The sequence below is a fragment of the Dromiciops gliroides genome, chromosome 2, assembly GCF_019393635.1.
Source record: "Dromiciops gliroides isolate mDroGli1 chromosome 2, mDroGli1.pri, whole genome shotgun sequence".
NCBI classification, from domain to species: Eukaryota; Metazoa; Chordata; class Mammalia; order Microbiotheria; family Microbiotheriidae; genus Dromiciops; species Dromiciops gliroides.
In genome coordinates, this window is record NC_057862.1 from 129,641,436 (window position 1) to 129,650,394 (window position 8,959).

Here is an 8,959-nt window from a genome sequence, read left to right on the forward strand (position 1 = left end):
TTCCTACTCACCTGGGTTGCAAGGCAGGCTTGCAGAGATCTCCTACAATACAGCTACACAACAGGAGAGAGATGTACTGAAACCTAGAGGGTTTCACTTGAACTTCTAATTACCTGCTTTATCAACAGACCTCTTCCTAAACTCATTCTTCAATAGTTAATATATTCCCAAACCTTAAGATTCTCCCTATCCCAGTGAAAATGAGCCCATGGCTTCTGAAAAAAAAATGCCCCCCTCTAAAGCCTGCTATATGCTCCCTCATTCCCAGCACCCTTAAGCCCCCCTCTTCTCACAATGCCCCACTCAAGATCTAACCACCACCTTTTACTGTGCCTTCTGGAAAGTCTGCTCCACAATTTAACAAAGGTATTTACCTTAAGCCCCATTTTCTCTTGTCCCTTCTAAGTTCTGGCACTCTCTGAGACCTGTCTCTCTTTGAACAATGCTGCATCCCTTGTTATACTGTCCAATACTGGTTGTGTTTTTGCTCATAGTCCCAATTGACTGGTGATAGGAGGGGAGTCAGAATACTCTTTGTTCTTCCTTGCCACTTCTAGTGTGCTCTCTCCATCTCTTGCTCTCTCTCATATAACAACTCTCACCACAACCTCTCCTCTTTTGAGGTTTGTAGCATCTACATTTATCATCCATTCCAAATCTTGGCTATTACCTATTAGTCTTTTAGGGAATTCTCCTTTTTCCCTCAAATATTTTTGTGACTAGCTCACAGTCTCCTGCTCTAAAAGAATACCTGATCTCGTTCTAGAGGAATTCAACAAACAAATTGATGATCCCTCATATTCTCTAAGTCCCCAATAACTTGAATTACTGAATTCCCATGAACTCACTACTCCATTCTACCTCAGCTATACACAGGAATGGTCATACCCTTGATCTTGTCATTACCAACAAGTGTTTCACTTCTGTGTTAAAAAAACAAAACAAAACCAAAACCAAAAAACAACAACTCTTAATTTTCTATACCTTATAATATTTTATAAAATTTGATTTTTAATTTATGGAATAAAACAAGAATTTCCATAACATAGTATAATAAAAAAGATCATAGTAAAACTGCAAATCTACTATGTAAAATTTGTTAGTCCTTAGAAATATATAACAAAGTTATCATGTAAATTTCTTTTTTCTTTACTTCCCCCATAATCTTATAAATATAATCTTTCAATTTATTTCTTCACATTTCTTGCCAACTTCCCTTCTATTTACATAGCTACCGGTTTTTTTCAAGTCCTCATTACTTTTCTCTTGGATTATTGTAATAGTTTTTTGGTTGAACTCCTTGCCTCATCTTTCCCCATCTAGTCCATTTTCCATATTGCTGCCAAAGTAATTTTCCTAACATGCTAGTTTGAGATTGTCATCTTCTTCTTCCATTCAAAAATTTCCTGTGGCTCATTATTATTGTTATTGTTATTATTATTATTATTATTATTATTGCTGGGCAATAAGGGTTAAGTCTTGCCCAGCGTCACACAGCTAGTAAGTGTCAAGTGTCTGAGGATCAATTTGAACTCGGGTCCTCCTGAGTCCAGGGCCAGTTCTTTATCTACTGTGCAACCTAGGTGTCCCTCCCTATTATCTTCAAGATAAAATACTAACTATTCTGTTTGGAATTTAAAGTTCTTCCCAAATTTTATCCTATCTTCCAAGTCTTATTTCTCTCAGTGCACTCTAAGGCCCAGCCATATTGACTTATTTGCTGTTCCCCAACAATGCTGCATCTCCTTTCTCTGGGTCTTAGCCCTGGCAATCTACCATGCCTGGAATACTTCCCTTCTAATCTCCAACTCTTAGGTTTTCCACCTTCTTTTTTTTTCTTTTTTTAAATTGAATAGAATTTTATTTTCCAAAATATATGTAAAAACAAATTTTAACATCAATTTTAAAAAAAAAATGTGTTCCAACTTCTCTTCCTCCTCCATTCCCACCCCCTACCCAATAGAACTCAAGCATTTCAAAATAAGTTATACATGAGTGGTCATGGAAAACATTCCCACCTTAGCTAGGTTGTGAGAGAAAACAGCCAAAAAAACCCCCAAAACTTCAGATTGAGGAATTGTCAAAGAGGAAAAACATTTTTTAAAAAATGTGTTTCCAGGGGGCAACTAGATGGTACAGTGGACAGAGCACCGGCCCTGGAATCAGGAGTGCTCAAATCAGGCCGCAGACACCCAACACCCACCAGCTGTGTGACCCCGGGCAAGCCACTCAACCCCAATTGCCTCACCAAAAAAAAAATGTGTTTCCATCTATTTTCAGATACTATCAATTCTTTCTCTATAGATGGGTTGCCATTTTCATAAGTCCTTCAGGCTTATATTGGATCATTGCCTTGCTGAAAATAACCACATGCTTCCCAGCAGATCATGCCCCACTATTGCTGTTATTTTATATACAATACATTTCACTCTGCTTCAGTTCATGTAGGTCTTTCCAAGTTTTTCTGGTAGTACCCTGTTCATCATAACCTAAATAAAGTACCTTAAACTTGACAAAGAATTTTCTTCATATTAGCTCAGCAAATTAGGTACGATATGTTTTGCCATTACATTCAATTATCATAACTATTTCCCCCCATCCTATTTCCTTTCCATGATATTTACTCTATTTTCTATCTTCTTTTAAACTATTCCTCCTCAAAAGTGTTTTACTTCTGACTGTCCCCTCCCCTACTCTGCACTCCCTTTTTTTTTTTTCACCCTTCCTTCCTTATCCTCTTCCCCTCATACTTTCCTGTAGGGTTAAATAGATTATTCCTCCCAACTGGCTGTGAACGTTATTCCCTTCATGAGCCAACTCTGATGAGTTTAAGGTCTTTGAGCTAATTCTGTGTTCCAAATTTTCTTCCTCCCTCTCTCCTCAACTCTCCCTATGAAATCAAGCAATTCAATATGTCATACTTGTGCAATTATGCAGAACATCTTTATGTTCTTTGAAAGTATTTTGCTTTTTACTGCTCTGTCCTCCAATCTGCCCTTCCCTCCTTCCCCTCTCCCCCCCCTCCACCCCTTATCTCCCCCACCCCAGGGCAAAAATATATTACTATACCCACTTGAGTATGTATGTTAGTCCTTCTTTGAGTCAATTTTGATGACATTAAGGTTCACTTACTCCCCAATTCCTTCCCTCTCTTCCCCTCCCCTCCATAAGCTTTATTCTTGTTTCCTTCATGTGAACAACCTCTCCCCAGACCATCTCTCCCCTTCCCCCTCCCCCAGTCTATTTCTCCTACACCTCAACCCTATTTTAAAGATATCATTATGGGTTAGTTAGGTGGCACAGTGGACAATGCCCCAGCCCTGGACCCAGGAGGCCCCAAGCCCAAATCTGGCGCCAGAATAAGACACCCCACAAAGAACAAAACATAAATGCTTTACAGATATCATCCCTTCAAATTCAGTTCAGACCTGTGTCCTCTGTTAATTCCTTACTGAGATAGTTCTTATGAGTTCGAAGTATTATCTTCCCATGTATGAATATAAACAGTTTGATCTTTTAATATCCCTCATGAAGTCTTTTTCCTGTTTATCTTTTTATGCTTCTCCAGGGTCTTGTATTTGAAAGTCAGATTTTCTATTCAGTTCAGGTCTTTTCATAACAAATGCCTGAAAATCTTCTTTCTCATTGAAATTCCATGTTTTCCTCTGAAAGATGATGCTTAGTTTTGCTGGGTATGTGAATTTTGGCTGTAGTCCACCTTCTTTTAAGACTCAGCTCAAATGTTGGATCTTTCAGGAGGCCTTTGATGATCACCACAGATGCTAATGCCTTCCCCTTTATAGCAACCTTCCACCTACTCTCCATCTTATGCAGGCTTTTCTGAAAGTCTTAGTGTGCAATGTTAAGGTATTAAAACTCATTATAGCAGTCTAAGACCAGATTAAGCTATTAAAGCTTAATAATACACTAAGACTTTTTGGAAACCTCAAATATATTGACTTAAATAGGTTATCTCCTCCATCATTAGACTAAATTATCCTTGAGGGCAAGGACTGTTTTTGCTTTTTTCTGTGTCTATGCTTAGTTCAATACCTGGTACATAGTAAATGCTTAATAAATATGTGTTTATTAACTAATCAATGCAATTTTAGGTTGCATTGAGGTCTATAATTTTCAAAACTCAAGATTAGGATAGTTCCAGTGTACTCTGCTCCGTCAGAACACATCCGGAGCATTTAATTCAGGCCTAGACCTCTTTTAGGAAGAACATTGATAAATTGGAGAACAGAGGAGCACAGTTAAGATAAGGAAGTGTCTTAAGTTCATGATACATAAAGATCAGATATATTAACTAGGGATGTTTAACCTAAAGTAAGGAAGGGAAAAGAAGGCAAAATTAGGAAGGATATAAGATCTGTTTTTAAATACTCAAAGAACTAAAATATAGAATTGGGAATTACTTTTTTATCATCTTGCTCCCAGAAGTGAAGTCAGAAGCAGGAATAATGGACAATGTGAAGACAGAAATTTAGCCTTGTTGTTAGAAAGACTTCATAATAATTGGAGCTGTCCCAGAGTAGAAGAGTAGATTTTTTGGCATTTTAATAGGTTGCTCTTTACTGGGTATATCTTAGTAAAATTTAGCCAAACCCTTTTGGAGCATATTTTACAAGATAGTCTTCAGATACAGATTGGACTTTGGGACTCTGAGAAACCCAGAGTAGGTATTATTGAAAATTGGCTCTGATAATATTATGTATGACAGTACTTGCTTTCATTTAAAAATCCTCATCAATGTCTAATACCTATTTGATTTCTATTTTAGAACATTGTTCTAATTAGTTTATTGCCTTTTAATTGAAAATCTTATCAAGTCTCCTGTTTCCATTATTGCCGAGTGACCAACTACTATGGAAGGAAATATTTTAGGAAAGAACATTATGAGAATGACTCTTGCCACTAGCTGATCTATGAGGTTTACTTAGCTCTAACCATTTCCTGAAAGGGCACTCTAGAGAGAAAATCACTCTTGTTAATGGTATCTAAATATAAGCTTCCAAAATAGCTCCTGTTCTTTTGTTAATAAATAGGCTACAGACATTCTCAGTTTATTCAGAAAGAATGCAGGGGATTATAGAGTTGGGCACCCTTGATCCTGCCTTATTAAATCATTGCAGCAGATTCTTGCCTAACCTTGTGTTGAATGATGATGAGGATGACAACGATGATGATAAGAATAAACCTAGGCAGGTGAATGAGAACACCTCTAGTCAACTACATGTGTTTTAAGGAAGGTAGGGATGAGGGAAGAGAAAATATTGGCTTGAGTAAACTTCCTCTGTTTTGAGAATGGCTGTGCTCTGAGAAGGTGATGTGATATTGGCATGGTTTTCTTGGTAAATATGGCTATGGGTCCCTGATTTGAGGGCCATTTCTCTATTTTTAGATTTGTTCTGAGAGGGTTTAAGGTTCTATGGCTCCCTAGCAGAGATGGAGCCATCATCACCTGTGGCAATCTTGTCTTTTTGGACTGAGTTTATGATTTAATTTCTGTGATAAGAAATAACATTTATATGTTTTAAAATTCATTCTCATTTAATCTTCTTAACAATCCAGTTAGATGGCTACTGTTGTTATCCCCTTGTTACAGATGAGGAAACTAAGACTGAGAGGTTAAATGACTTACTGCCCCTCCTCCAACTAAAAAGTGTCTGAGAGGAATTCAAACCCAGATCTTTCTGATCCTGTCTACTGCTCTATCCAGTATTTTATTCTTCATATCAGTAAGAAATTGCCAATGAGGACATTTTCTTTCAAGACAAATCAACATCTAATTTTAAATAATTACTTGGGGCTACTGAGAGGTAAAATTACATTACCCAGGGTTATACAACTAGCACATGTCAGAAGCATGATTTAAACCCAGGTGTTCTTTCCTGGGCAGTTAAGTGGCACAGTGGATAGAGTGCTGGGCCTGTAGTCAGGAATACATCTTTCTGGGTTCAAATGTGGCCTTAGACACTTAGTAGCTATATGACCCTGGTCAAGTCACTTAACTCTTTTTCCCTATATGGAGAAGGAAATGGCAAACCAGTCCAGCATCTTTGGCAAGAAAACCTCAAACACAGTCACAAAGAGTCAGATATGACTAAAACAACTGAATAATAACTGTTTTACTTAAACAGGCTATCTATCCACTAAGCTGTAATGCATCTCTTGGGTGGCATAGATGCTTACAGAGTTCCCACAGATTCCTAAAAATTGTTTTGGGAGGGAAGGGAGAGTAGGGTGGTGTGTGTGTGTGTGCGTGTGTGTGTGTGTGCGCGTGTGTAATATGAATGCATTAATTGGAGTGCCTACAGGCACTCTCAGACTGACAAAGCACAGTGCTGACTACCACCTGAGTTAAGAGCAATTAGCAAGAACATGCAGGGCAGCTAGATGGCGCAGTGGTTAAAGTGCTGGCCCTGGATTCAGGAGGACCTGAGTTCAAATCCAGCCTCAGATATTGGACACTTACTAGCTGTGTGACTCTGGGCAAGTCACTTAACCCCCATTGCCCTGCAAAACAACAACAACAACAAAACAAAACAAAAACAAGAACATGGGTAGGATTATAAAACTAGGAACAAGGTGCTTGCTTTTGCTCAAGTCATATGTGGATTATTATTATTATTTGTTTGGTGTTACCTCATATTTATCTTCTTTGTTATAAGTTGTTTTTCATTTTTCCCTTCTTTGGAGATTCAGATAGAAATAATCTTTGGAGAATTCACTCTCCTGCTATGATTCTTACACATTCAATGTTCTACTGATTATTTGTTGCACAGATATATGCAATAACTAATTTTATTGAATAAAAGTATTAGCATGTAAGTTCATCCTGTATAGGCTCAGTGAAAGAATTGTTGATATAGCTCCAGTAGCAAACAGAACAACCACAATGATAGCCCTCCTCCTATTGCTCCTTGATTTTGATATCCTTGGCCACATCTCTATTCTTTGAAACATTTTCATTTAGTTTGGAGCTTATGAACAGTTTGGTAAGTGATAGTTATTAAAAATGTTGTTTATATGAATCAATGTTATGTTCAGATGACTATGGTTTGGTCTTTGATAATTGTACAGTTATGATATAGTTAGGTATTGGTTGCATTCTCCAGAATATTTTAAGGTAGATATTTATAGAATGCAAATTTGTTAGTCTATGAAAGAAGGGAAGCTTCTAATATATAGATCAATTGAATCTCTCTGAGCATTGTGTCTTAACCTACCTACCTCATCTTCTCTCTCTCTTTGGTCCCCCATAGCAGTAGTTTCTTTTTTTTTTATTATTCTTTTTTTTTTTTTTAAGTGAGGCAATTGGAGTTAAGTGACTTGCCCAGGGTCACACAGCTAGTAAGTGTTAAGTGTCTGAGGCCGGATTTGAACTCAGGTACTCCTGACTCCAGGGCCGGTGCTCTATCCACTGCGCCACCTAGCTGCCCCTATAGCAGTAGTTTCTAAGCAGCCTGCTGGAAATCCAGGGAGTAAAATGAATTACTGGGTTGTGGAAAGAAATTATTAGAATTTCTAGGTATGTATTTTTGTATTTAAATATTAATTTAAGCTTTACCAATATTTAATATTCACTTTGATACTTGTGCCTTCAATCAGTCCATATGTCAGATAGTCATGTGTGACAGATGGTGTGTGAGGTACCCTGAGGGAAGAGTGAGGGTTCTACAATGTGGAAGAATTGACAGTGGCATCCTCACTGCTTTGCTCATTTTCAGTTATTACCATTTACATGTGTCCTGTTAAGTACATTTATTCATTTTATTAGTTAAACTAGCCAACCCTCATAAAATGGAAAAGGACTCTAAACATATTCCTGCAAAGAAACTATACATAATTCTAATAATGTGAGCATAAGTAAATAACAAGAAAATGGAACACCTGAAATTTTCTGAGTTCTAGTACAAGCTCTTTGCCCAATACATGAAGAGTAAAAACAATAATATGATTAGATCTAACATTCAGAAAAGAAGTTGGTCAGAAAAGTTCCAAATGATAAAGATTATTTGAAACTGATTTACATCTACTCCCTTTACTGAGGAACCTCTCCCTATATGTACACACATATATATGCATATGTAATAGACATGTATATATACATATGCTTACTTAATTATATACAACCGTCACAATTAACAAGAGACTTAAAAAGCTAAGCTTTTGTTGTTGAAATTAACATGTCATCTATAAAAACTTGAATTTCTGCACAAATACATTTTGGGGGAGACTTTCCTAATCTCTTAAATCTCTCAAAGATTTTCAGTGGAGTTTGCATCCTTTTAGATGTATAGATTGATGATATAGCATGGAAATGAATAGGAAATGGCTGGTATCTGATTCTGGCCAAGATAAGGTGAAAAATCACTTATAAAATCCCTGAGTCCTAAGGACTAATTCCAATTATTTCATAGGAACAATTGATTGGGATTAGGGATGATAGTAAAATTTCAACCAACAACTTTGTATAATTGGTGGATAGGATTAAAAAATGATTGTTATGATTACTAAATCATTTAAGGATGGAACTTTTCCATTTGAATCTATACTTTTTTGATTTATCTCTCCATCATGACAGTCATTAAGCTGAGTATTGAAATAAACTTAGAAATAGACTCAAATTTCTATATCAAAAATTATTAAACTAAATTATTAATAATAAAGCCCAATTAGTCACATTGCTTTCTTTGAAAGAGTAAGATTTATTATGTTACATAATGTTAAGGGCTAAAATTCTAGTTAAACTGTCTAAAATATCTAATGAGTAGTCGCCAATAAATTTTAAGCTTTAGCAAGAGTTAGGCTTTTAAGCATTTATTAAGGAGAATAAGAATTTGGTAAAGAGAGAAGAAAAGGCCTAGATTCCTATCTATTAAAGGAAGAGCACATTTCTAGCCCCATTCTCCACCCGAGTCCAAAAGAAAGAGTGCGAGTCCGAGAGCCC